General features: G+C 33.0%; 1 protein-coding gene and 1 pseudogene across 1 annotated transcript in view; both read left to right on the forward strand.

Moving 5' to 3' along the window:
• RSRC1 (arginine and serine rich coiled-coil 1) overlaps window positions 1–12,974 on the forward strand; it is a 372,620-nt gene that overhangs the window by 139,737 nt on the left and 219,909 nt on the right. The window lies entirely within an intron of this gene.
• Window positions 3,503–3,621, forward strand: LOC111732915 (annotated as a pseudogene).

The raw sequence follows: 12,974 nt of genomic DNA on the forward strand, positions 1-12,974 counted from the left end.
TATATACACGGATATATATATATTGCATTTTGTGTTCCCCTCCCATAATTAGATTTTCTGTCACTACATATTTGACCTCTTTTACCCCATTTACCTCCCTCCTCCCCCCAACCCCACCACCCTCTGGTAACCACTAGTCTATTGTCCATGTCCATGAGTCTCTGTTTGTTTGCCCTGTTTGTTGCTTTTAGATTTATATCCCACATGTAAGTGATATCATGTAGTTTTCCACTTTTTCTGTCTGGCTTATTTCACTTAGCATGATTATCTTGAGGTCCAATTTTGATAGGGTTTGCATTGAATCTTTAGATCGCTTTGGAAAGTATGGACATTTTAACAAAATTAATTCTTCTGATCCATGAGTGTAGACCATTTTTTCATTTATTTCTGTTATCTTCATTCCCCCACCCCATCAACATCTTACTGTTTTCAGTGTATTGGTCTTTCACTTCCTTGGTTAAATTTATTCCTAGGTATTTTATTTAATTTATTTTTTTGATACAAGTGTAAATGGGATTGTTTTCTTAATTTCTCTTTCTGATAGTTCATTGTTAGTTTATACTAAAATAATAAAGAGTACAACTAATAAAGAGTACAACTAATTTTTTGTACTCTAAATAATAAAGAGTACAACTAATTTTTTATATTGTTTTTATACCCTGAATCTTTACTGAAGTTGTTTATTTTAAGAGTTTTTTGATAGTCTTTAGGGTTTTCTATATAAAAATTATGTCCACAAATAGTGTCAGTTTTACTTCTCTTTCCAATTTGCATGTTTTTATTTGTTTTCCTTTCCTAATTGCTCTGACTAGAACTTTCAATACTACGTTGAATAAAAATGGCAAGAGTGGGCATCCTTGTTTCGTTCATAATCTGAGAGGAAAAGCTTTCAGCTTTTCACCGTTGAGCATGATGTTAGCAGTGGGTTTGTCATATATGGCCTGTATTATATTGAGGTATGTTCCTCCTATATCTGCTTTGTTGACAATTTTTATCATAAATGACGTTGAATTTTGTGAAGTGCTTTTTCTGAGTCTGTTGAGATGATCATATGATTTTTATCCTTCATTTTGTGAAAGTTGATTAATTTGCAGATATTGAACCATCCTTGCATTCCTGGAATAAATCCCACTTGGCCATGGTGTATGATCCTTTTTAATGTAATGTCAAATTTGGTTTGTTAATATTTTGTTGAAGATTTTTGCATCTGTGTTTATGAGGGTATATTGGCTTGTAATGTTTTTTTTTTTTTTTTGGCATTCTTGTCTGTTTTTGGTATCAAGGTAATGCTAGTCTAGTAAAATGAATTTTGAAACATTCACTCCTTTTCAATTTTTTTGGAGAAGTTTTAGAAGATAGGCATTAAATTTTCTTTGACTGTTTGGTAGATTATACCAGTAAAGCCATCTGGTCCTGGAATTTTGTTTATTGGAGGATTTTTCAGTTCTGATTCAATCTCCATACTAGTAATTAGTCTATTCAGATTTTCTATTTCTTCATGGTCCAATCTTAGAAAATTTTATGTTTCTAGGAACTTATTAATTTCTTCTAGGTTGTCCAATTTGTTGGCATGTAATTATTCATAGTAGTCTTTTATGATCCTTTTATTTCTGTGATCTCAGTTGTAATTTCTTTCATTTCTGATTTTATCTATTTGAGCCTTCTGTCTTTTTTTCTTAGTGAGTCTAGCTAAAGGTTTGTCAATTTTGTTTATCTTTTCCAAGAGTCAGCTTAGTTTCACTAATCTTTTCTGTTGTCTTTTAGTCTTTATTTCATTTATTTTTGCTTTGATCTTTATTAATTATTTATTTCTGATGACTTTAGGCTTCATCTGTTCTTTGTTTTCTAGTTACACGAGATGTAAAGTTAGATTGTTTGAGTTTTTTCTTGTTTCTTGAGGTAGGCCTGTATTTCTATGACTTATAACTGCTTTTGCTTCATTTCATAGATTTTGTTATGTGATATTTCATTTTCATTTGTCTCAAGATATTTGTTGATATCTCTTCTGATTACTTCGTTGACCCATTGGTTGTTCAGTAGCAGATTGTTCAGTCTTCACATATTTGTGATTTTTCCAGTTTCTTCTTATAATTGATTTTCAGTTTTATACCATTGTGGTCAGAAAAGATGCTTAATATGTTTTCAGTCTTCTTAAATTTATTGAGACTTGTTTTGGGGGCTAATATATCTATTCCAGAGAGTGTTCCATATGCACTTAAGAAGAATGTGTTTTAAGTCAATCTGGTCTAATGTTTAAGGCTGATGTTTTCTTATTGATTTTCTGTCTGGATGACCTATTCATTGATGTAAGGGAGGTATTAAAGTCCCCTACTATTATTGTAATGTCTATTCTTCCTATAGGTCTGTTAATATATGCTTTATATATTGAAGTGCTTCTGTGTTGGGTGTATAAATATTTACAAAGTTATATCATCTCGTTGACTCTTTTATCATGATGTAATACCCCTTTTTAACTTTTATTGCAGTCTTTGCTTTAAAGTCTCTTGTCTGATATAAGCATAGCTGTCCCAGCTTTCTTTTGCATGAAACATATTCTTTCATATCTTCCTTGTCAGTCTGTATGTGTCCTTAAAGCTGAAGTGAGTATCTTCTAGGTAACGTATAGATGTATCTTATTTTTTTATTCATCCAGCCACTCTGTGTCTTTTGACTGGAGAATTTAGTCCATTTACATTTGAGGTAATTATTGATAAATATGTAATTATTGCCATTTTGTTCATTGTTTTCTGGCTGTTTTGTAGTTCCTCTCTGTTGCCTTTTTCTTCTCGAGCTCTTCCCTTGTCTTTTCACAACTATCTTTAGATAGAGTCCTTTCTCATGATCTTTTGCGTATCTACTGTATGTTTTTGCTTTGTGTTTACCATGAGGCTCACTTATTATATTTTACATATTTAACAGTCTATCTTGTCGATTGCAAGTTAAGTGGGAGCACATTCTAAAACTCGACATTTTTATCCCGCCCTCTTGTGTTTTATGTTTTTGATGTTACATTTTACATTTCTCTATCTTATGTATTCCTTAACTATTTTAGTCATAGTTATTTTTACTACTTGTGTCTTTTGACCTTCATACTCACTTTATAAATGATTAGTCCACTACCTTTTTAAAAAAAAAAAAAACAAAACAAAACATATTTACCTTCCCCACGGAGATTTTTATAGTTTAGTGTGATCAACTTTTTTAGCTTCTTGTCTAGAAAACTCTTTTTTTCCTCCTTTAATTCTGAATGATAACCTTGCTGGGTAGAATATTCTTGATTAGAAATTTTTTTCCTTTCAGCACTTTGCTATATCATTCCACTCATTTTTGTCCTGCAAGATTTTTGCTGAAAAATCTTCTTATAGTCTTATAGAGGGTTCCTTATACTTAGCAAATTGTTTTTCTCTTGCTGGTTTTATGATTCTTTGTTTATTGTTAAATTTTTACTTTTTAATTATAATGTGTTTTGTTGTAAATCTCTTTGGGTTCAAATTGTTTGGCTCTCTACGGCCATGACATCCTGAACAAGCCCGATCCTGTCTGATCTCAGAAGCTAAGCTGGGTCAGGCCTGGTTAGTACTAGGATGGGAGACCACCTAGGAAGACCAGGTCCTGTAGGCATAAAAAAATAAAATAAAAAATAAGAGATGGTAAGCTGACAAGGCCCTTGCAATCTGTGAGATCAACTAAGAGTTGCCTTGCCTAAAATCAATCAGTCAATCAATCAATAAAATTTTTAAAAAATCAAATTGTTTGGCTCTATGGGCTTTCTGTATTTGGATATTTGTTTCCTTCTCCAGGTTAACAGAAGTTTTCAGCTTTTAATTCTTTAAATAAATTTTTAGCCCCTTTCTGTCTTTTCTTTCCTTTTGATCTTCCTCTCATGTGGATGTATTTTGCTTCATGTTGTCTCATAATTTCCTTAAGTTATCTTCACTTTTCAGAGTTCTTTTTGTTGCTCTGTTTGGGTGAGTTCCACTGCCCTTTCTTCCAGATCACTGATCCTTTTCCTGCTTCATCTAGTCTGTTGTTGAGCTCTTCATGTGTATTTTTCCATTCAGTTATTGTATTTTTCTGCTCTATAACTTCTACTTGGCACTTCTTATATTTTTATATTTTTCTGTCTCTTTCTAAAGTTCTCACTGTGTTCATCTATTCTTCACCCAAGATCGGTGAGCAACTTTATGACCATTACTTTGAACTCTTTAGCCAAGAAGTTATTTATCTCCATTTCATTACGTTTTTTTTTCCCCTTGAGTTTTTATCTTTTGATTTGGAACATATTTCTTTCCTCATTTTTCTTGACACTCTGTTTCTTTCTACTTATTAGGCAAAACAAATAAGTCTCTTACTGTTGAAGGAGTGGCCTTGTGTAGATGAATGTTATCATTCAGCCTTGCTCTAGCTCTTGGTTGTCTATAGAACCTTTTCAATTGTCTAAGTAGCCTGATTTATCCTTGTTAGGACTCAGTTGTTGACATTGTGCCAAGACCTGTCAGCATTTCAAAGAGAGGGATTTCAGTCAGCACCTAGTTTCAGGCTAATTGAATGCCAAACCCTCACGCTGAAACTTTTAAAGTACGTGTGTGTATACATTCTTTATATAGGTATATCCTTTCCTGTGAGACAGCAATCATAAACCCTTCTGGCCTCCAGACCAGGTGATCTGAAGGTGTTCTCTGGGCAACAATTGCACAAATCGGGGTCCAGATGATTGTATAAAGTCCTTTCTGGAAAGAAAGAGAACACCTGGAAAGTTGTAGCAAGGGCAAGGGAAAAACGCAATGATAGTTCTCAGAGAAGACCTTCACAGCCTCTGGATATATGATAAATCTTGAGACTGCCTGCCTCTCAGACTGAACCTTCAGGACAAGTAAATAGGCTTTCTTTCACAGAAAGACTGGGTGCATGTTTTAGGTAACTGCCTTTGTAGGGCCCTGGAGGGTGATAGCCTGCCAAGAACTTTCTCTGATTGTTAAGTCCTGGGGTCTCAGAAAGGCACGCCCTGTTGCCCACCAGTGTCAGGTGATCAAGGGCATCACCTGTGTGGAGTCCACAAGCGTGCTGACTTTAATGATGCAGAGGGAGAGCATGGGGTTGGGGCACACCTGCAGTTTTTAGTGGGCGAGCAGGAATGCACAGGACTGGTTTGCTCCTGCTTTAGCAAGACAGCAGGAGAGTGCTATGATTCGTACACTGCTAGTGCTAGCAATGTAGAGAGAGAGCACAAAAATGGTGCATGCCAGCATGGCTGCAGCACGGTTGAGGGAGAACACAAAAATGACTCTGATGAGCACTTCATCTCCAGAGAGTTCAAACAGGCCCTTGCCCCTCAAGCAGATGCTTTAAGATTAGCAAATGATTCTTCTCATATATAGGCTAGGTGGTTTTCAAACTACTGCTTTTGCATTGGGCCCCGGGGCAAATGAATCTGTGCACAAGCACTTTAAGAGCAGAATATTAGTTTTCTAGGGCCTTTTATGTGTCCTGTATGTAAGCCTCATTTGTTTTCAAAGCAGGCATCTGGGGATTCATCACTCTAGTGTATGCCCCAACAAAGGTTGGGATGTCCGATGTGGAGAACAAAATTCTTGCTACTCAAAGAGAAGCTTTGTATTTGTGACTCTCTCATAGATTGTGAGTCGCCATACATGGGGTAGGGTTTTTGGTGAGACCACATCTTTTTTACTTGTCTCACTGTGGCCCTTTTATTCTTTTTTGTAGAGGAGCTGTTGAGCTAGTTTTCAGGATTTCTTTCTAAAGAAAATTGTTTTAAATGTAACTGTAGATTTTGTGTGTCAATTTGAGTTAGGTTTGTTCAGTATCATCATATACCTCCATTTATATATAACTGCCCTTTCTAATTTATTTTGATTTATTCTTTGACCAGGGATTATTTACAAATGAGGTATTTAGATTACAAATATTTTAAGATTTCCTAGATATATTTTTCTAACTCATTTCTAATTTACTTTCATTGTGCCAAGAATCGTACTTTGTATGATTTGAATCCTTTTATATTTATTGAGACTTTTTATGAGTCACAATATGCTCTATTTTAATAAATAATTTGAAAACATTGTGAATTCTGTTTATTCTTGTGTGGAGTATCCTATGATGTTCATTGGGTTAAGCTGCTTGGTTGTACAGTCATGTCTGTTATATGTTTGCTGATTTTCTCTCCACTTGTTCTATTAAATATTAAGAGAAGGAAATTAAAATCTCCAACCTTAATTTTGGATTTGTCTGGATATTTTTGCAATCATGTAAATATACTTAAGCTTTGTTCTGGAGGGCAGTTAAGTTTCTTGGAGCCAATTTGGTCCTCTTACATCTTGCTGTTATGATTTGTTAGGTGGTTCTGCAACCGCACTCAGTCTACTGCTAAGTATTTCCCACAACTGAAGTATGAACTTGCCGAGTATTCTAACCAAGGCCTTGTGTGTTATGAATTTTTCCTGTCTGGCTGGTTGGAATAAGCATTCTTTCCCACTCTGTGTGAGTACCAGACTCTGATCTTCGATTCTTTGGGATGGTGTTTATTTTGCCTCTTGGTCTTTCTTTACAGGCATTCACTTATTAGTACTTAGCTGACTATAAAAAGGGGTTCTCAGTGGATATCTGCAGTTCTGTCGTGCTGCTCTCTCTTCTCCTCTACTCTGACTAGTGAACCCCAGCTGCCCTAGTCTCCATGGAATCTCTGACTCCTCACCTGGATTCGCTTTCTTTGTACTCCTGTCTCTAATATAGGCCTCCATTCATTTGTTTCTTTTCTCTCAGAAGTCACTGTTCTTTTTTCCTGTTTCTTCTTTTATTGTCCTACAATTGATTTGGAAAGAATAAGTATTTTGCAGTTGGGTGTAGTGTTGTATAAATGTCATTTGAGTTAAGGTGGTGGTAGTGTTGTTCAGGTCTTCTATATAATTATTAATTTTTTGTTTTCTTGTTAAATTGATACGTGTCAATTTCTCCATTTATAATTATGGATTTATTTTTTTCTTTAATTACACTTGCATTTATTAATAGTTTTCTTAATTCTTATGAAGTATATATGCATTTGTAATTGTTATATTATTTTCTGTACTAACTCTTTGACCATAATAACATCTCTTTATAAAAAAAAATAACAATAACCTCCCGCCCTCACCCCACTGTGCCTGTGCCATTATCTCATGCAGGCCCGTTCCCCTCTCCTATTTTTCATCTGTAGTAATCCTTATTTTCCTGAAGTCTAATACTATTGTATCTATTTCTAGCTTTTTTATTCTTACAAACTGCATAGTTCATATTTTTTTCTGCCTTTCCCATTCAGTTTCTTTGTTTTTTATATATGATGTAGGGTTATTTTTGCCAGCCTCTGCTTAGGTCTTATTAAAAAAAGACATTTTAGCTGTGCCTTTTAATTGAGTTGTTTGGTCCATTTTTATGTAATGTGATTATTGATATATTTGTATATATGCCTTCTATTTCGCTTAATGTTTTAAAAGTTACGGGTTTTTTTCTCTGTCTTTTCCTTCTTTCTTGCTATTTAACAATTTTTAGTATTTTCAGTATTTCTGGCTTTCATAGTTTCCGAGGTAAAGTTATCTGTAATGTTATGGTTATTCTTTTATATAATGTATTGTTCTCTGGCCGCTTTCCTGTTTCTTCTTTGTCTTTGGCTCTTCACAACTGTACTATCATGTATGTGGGAGTGGTTTTTAAATAATCCATTTGTTGTTAAGTGAGATTTTTACCTATGTAAATCAGTGTTTTCTACCAAATTTGGAACTTTCTTATTTCTTACATTATTTCTTAAATATTCTGTTTGTTCATTCCTTCATTTTCTCTTGGTATTCCACTTACATATATGTTGGACCACTATCTATTGTCCAACAGGACTCATGAGGTACTGTTCATTTTCCTTAATTTTTTTTCTCTTTGTACTCCATATTGGGTAACTTATATTGATCTAACTTAACTGATTTTTGTCTTGCTGTTTTCTATCTTATCTTGAGTCCATTTGGTGAATTTTTTTATTTTGATATTTTAATTTTAGATTCTAAATTTCATTTTTAAAAATGCTATAGTTTCAATATCTCTGATGAGATCACCTATCTGTTAATTCATTGACATTATTTTGCTGTCAATATTTGAACAATTTGTAATAGCTTCTAAGGCATCTCTGTCTGCTAAAACTAATATCTGGTTTACTCAGAGTATCTGTTCACTTTTTTCTTACATAGTTAACACTTTATTATTTATTTGCATGTCTGGTATTTTAATTTAAAAATTGAACATCGTAGCTTCTGGATTCAGTTGTGTTCTTTTGGGAGTTATTGTTTTATTTCGCATTGATTTGTTTTTGTACTTAACTCACCTGAAACTGCAAATTTCCTCTGACTGTAGATAGTGTCTGATATCTCTCTAGTGTTAATGGTTTCCCGATGCAGCTTTTTTAGACTAGCTCTTTGGAATAGTCTGTTCTGTTCTGATTCTATTTCTTGTTGCAAGCTAAGAATTTAGATTGAGATAGCTCACTCTGCTTTTTTCTTTGGGTAGTTCCCTAATTTCCAACTGTTCTACTAGCTTTACGATTTACATTTAGACACTTTAAGTGTATTCTACTTTAGTTTTCTGCATATTGTCTAAGTCAGGCTGCTCTAACAAAGTACCACAGACTAGTGGCCAGAACAGCAGACATTTATTTCTTACAGTTCTGAAGGCTGGGAAATACGAGATCAAGGTGCCAGCATTGTGTCTGGTGAGGACCTTCTTGGTTTGCTGAGTTCTTCCTATATCTTCGTATGGCAAAGAGGGGAGTGCTCTGGTCTCTTCCATGCGTTATAAGGGCATTCATCTAATCATGGGCAGTTTAGCCCCAAAGGTCCCACCTCCAAATATAATCAGATTGGGGATTAGGGCTTCAACATGTAAATTTTGTGAGACGTAGACATTCAGTTCATGGCATACATGTTTGGGGATGCACTTAGTCAATAAAAGTATCAATTATTCATTTTTCTCTTATCTCTGCCCATGTTTTGAAAAATTTCCCCAAATATGTACAGTTTAGTTGTCAGCCAGGAATTTCGGTAGAATTTATATTCAGATTTTGTTCATACTCCTTCTGTGGTTTCTCTTGCTGCCAGCATTTTCTCCTTTAAATTTTCTGTTCTCTTTTAGCCTTGAACTCTGGTCCTGGTACCTTGAGCTAACAAGGCAGTGATTTTCTGCCATTGTGTTTCTGTGGCCACAGCTATGATGGTTAGGGAGTGCTCTCACACCAGAAAGTCACAAAAGAGCAATTATTTTCATTTCTAAGTGAAAATTTTGATATTAAACTATGCTGAGTAGCTTTTTGGACGTTTTTCAGTGTCTTTAAATAGATTTTTTTTTTTTTACTGTATTCGGTTTTTACAGTTATCTGTGGAAGTTTCATTCATTATGCACTCTTCACTATTATTAGAATACTCTTCATTTTAATCTTAAAATTGCATTGAAAAAAAACCTTAAAATAAAGACATCATGACTTGAGAGAATTTTTATACTAAAAATTTAATTTATGTGTCTATTGCTGATAATTTCAAAATGCATGAAATTCTTAAACATTTTATTAATCATAGATTTTTATTTTTTAATTGAAAATATAATCTCTGAGGTATTTACTTTTTATTCAAAATAATGAATTAATAACTTTGGAAATGATGGTATCAGAATTTTGGCTGAAGATCAGTTTACTTCTCCATTCCCAAGAGACATTTGTTTTCTAAATGTTTCAGTGGTTTTTAGGCATAGATTTCTATGCCAGTGTGGATGTATATAAATTTAGGAGGGTTGCAGTAAAAGTTTTGCTATTTGGAATATAGGAGAATTAATTTTTCTAGTTGTTTTTGATTGCAAAGATTTCACCCTTTTAATATAGAAACATTTTTTTCTTTAAACATTTTTTCTGACTAAAAGTAATATATATTTATTATAAAATAATTTGAGAATTATGGAATAGAATTTTTAAAAAGAGTAATAAAAGTTACCCATAAGCTCACCTCTCACAAAAAACACTTTTTTACATTTTAGTAATATCATAGTCTTTTTCTCAGCATTTGTATTTTTACAAAATTGGACTCATACTGTATATATTTGTAATGTATCATTTAAAAAATATCTTAGGAGCATTTTCCTAAAATATTACTTTTAATGACCATGGAACATTTGTCCCATATGAATATACTCTATTTTCTCTTTCCCCAGTTCTGAATGTTCACTCTTCAGCATATTCAGTCCATAGCTCTGACTTAACCAGGATCTCTTTATATCAGTAACATCATGATATAAATCTTTGTATATAATTATTTTGTATTTTTGTTTATTTTCTTAAGATTTGTAGCAGCTTGATTTGGCTAAGAATACATGTTCCTTAATTGCATCTGTAGAGGGTGTGGTAATTTATACACTCAGCAACACTGTATGAGATTGTTCATTTTCCGACAACCAACTTTAAAGAGGGTATAATTTGAAAGAAAGATTTGTAACTCTGGTAGAAAATAAAAACCCCACATAAATCGTATTCTATTAAGTTGATTTTTATTTTTAAGATATTATTAGGATTGAATATTTTTATAGAGTAATTGATCATTTATCTTTTGTTGATGAATTGCCAGCTAATTTCCATTGTTTATTATTCTGTTTGTGTTGTTGTTCATCTTTTTAATATTACTTTGATTTTTTAGGAGCTCTTTATGAATTATGGATATTAATTTCAGATATATTTTAGATACATTTAAAATATTCAAATATGTTCCCAAATGATATTTTGAAAATTATTTTATCAGCTTATCTTCTTTTAAGTGTGATAAATTAATACAATCAATATTAGTTTATCAGACATGATAAATAAGAATCATCTTGAAGGAAATTTTATCATAGTCTCAAAATTTGAAGCATTTTAAATATCTCAGTTCTACATGCTAATTAAGTTTCTCTTTTATCTTATTTATTTGATAATAAAGTTTATTTTCCCCAACTACTATGCTTTCTAGTATTTACAGATTTCTTGTTTTACTCATTTTTAAGGAGTAACCTCCATGAAGTGCCTTGTTACTTTTGATACTTTGAAGATTTCAGAACAATAACAACGAAATAAGAACCCATTTCTTGACTTCTAACATAATTTATGAACGTCTTCTTTTAACTAAGGAAATTAAAATTATTTTGGAATGTCAATTCATTGCCAAGTATTCAGAAATTAAAAAAAGATAATTTTGCCAACGCAAAAAAATTGCGTGTCCTATATGGTAACAATAATTGGAATCTTTTTAGTATGTTTTTGTTCATTTGAGTTAGGTAAAGTTTATATTTGTTAGAAACATGTTTTCTGGAGTTCATATATTATGTCGAAAGACTCTGGAGGACTCAGGCTATCGTCTTTTCAAAAGCAAAGGCTCTCTTAGCAAATAGGTATCCCTGTAATTTAAAAATTGCATTTGCCTAAACAGAGGATTTTATTGTCAGGTGTCAGTGTAAGTAAGGGATCACTGCATACATAATTCAGGACACCAGGTTGCTTGTCGGAACCCAGTGCGTGACTCTCCAAAAAGCTTTTGTGCTAGGCTTGTGCTGTTCCTCAAACACTCTTCATCACTGTTCCAGTGGTTGATGTGTAGGAGATGCCTCATGCTCCCTGCTGTCTTTGCTGCTGTGTTTGCTTAGAGCTAACCCCAGGGATCTAATGAGGGAAAGAGTTGCAGCGGGGCAGCTTGAAGCTGAAAGATCAAACATTTTTACTTACCGAGTTAACCATGATCCTGGAATCCAACAAAAGGATACGGTACCCCTATGATAGGGTGACCCTAGTGTACTCTTCCTGTATGGGGACTGACTCACAATGGTAGGCTCTTCAGATAGCCTTGTGTTTGCAGAGTTCTTTAGGAATTTCTAGTGTTGTTGCCAATTGATTTTAAATTACACATTGTAATCATTCATTTCAGTCTTAATTTATTGAGTGTACCACAATACTCACTATTGACTTGATGTATTTAACGCATCTGTTAGCAAGGTTTTAAAATTTGAAATAATAAAATTGGCTCCATATTATTGTCATTTTACAATACCATGTAAGCTTTTATTGTATAGTGGATTCGACACAAACTATTTGTGGTTTAAATTTCATAGTTTTCTGATAAAGCTTAAGTTTTGTTAAGGACTTTGTAAAATAAACAAGTTCATTATAATTTTTTCATAATGATAAATTTTAGCTTAGATACTATTTTAAAATTTAAATATTAATGACCAAATCTATCTGATAATGTAAAACTTTCTGACTTTCTTATAAATATTTTACTTTATTTTTTTCTTATTTATTTTAAAAATAGGGATAGTTTTCTCCTTTTTGAGGCTAAATGACTAGTCAGAGCTTGGAAAAATTGGATGAACTTGTGCTTCCACAGAAGGATGCCAAGTTAGAAGACTTCTCTTTTGTTATGACAGAGTTTATCCTTAATGTTATATGCATTCACGAAGTCATCTGAATTTTAAAGTTTAAGGGTAGTATTTGCTGTCATAAACCTGAATATTTATGTCTAACTTCTTGAAGCCTTTGAATACAATTTTTTTAAAGTAATGATTTTAGAAGGACTTTAAACATTTGTAAACATATCAGTTTTAAAAATCTAAGTTTACCCCTGATAATTAGGGATTATAAAAGGATTAAAAGACTTGGCTGGAGTTTGTAATTGACATAGCAATTTATATAGCAATACTATTTCCTGAATAAAAAGGGTAGGTGGGGAAAACATTAATTGTTGCTTTTGCTAAATAGACTTGGATGATAAGTTGTAATTTATAAACAGATGGTTCTCATAAAATTATACTTTGACATTGGATGAAATTGATGGATACAGGGCAACATAAGCAACCAGGGAAGAGATTGTAATGTTCTTTTACTCTACTATAGTGTGAAGATGACCTAATTGTCTGTTAGTAGTAGATACATTTAAATC

The sequence above is a fragment of the Pteropus vampyrus genome, unplaced genomic scaffold (genome assembly GCF_000151845.1).
Source record: "Pteropus vampyrus isolate Shadow unplaced genomic scaffold, Pvam_2.0 Scaffold12, whole genome shotgun sequence".
Taxonomy (NCBI): domain Eukaryota; kingdom Metazoa; phylum Chordata; class Mammalia; order Chiroptera; family Pteropodidae; genus Pteropus; species Pteropus vampyrus.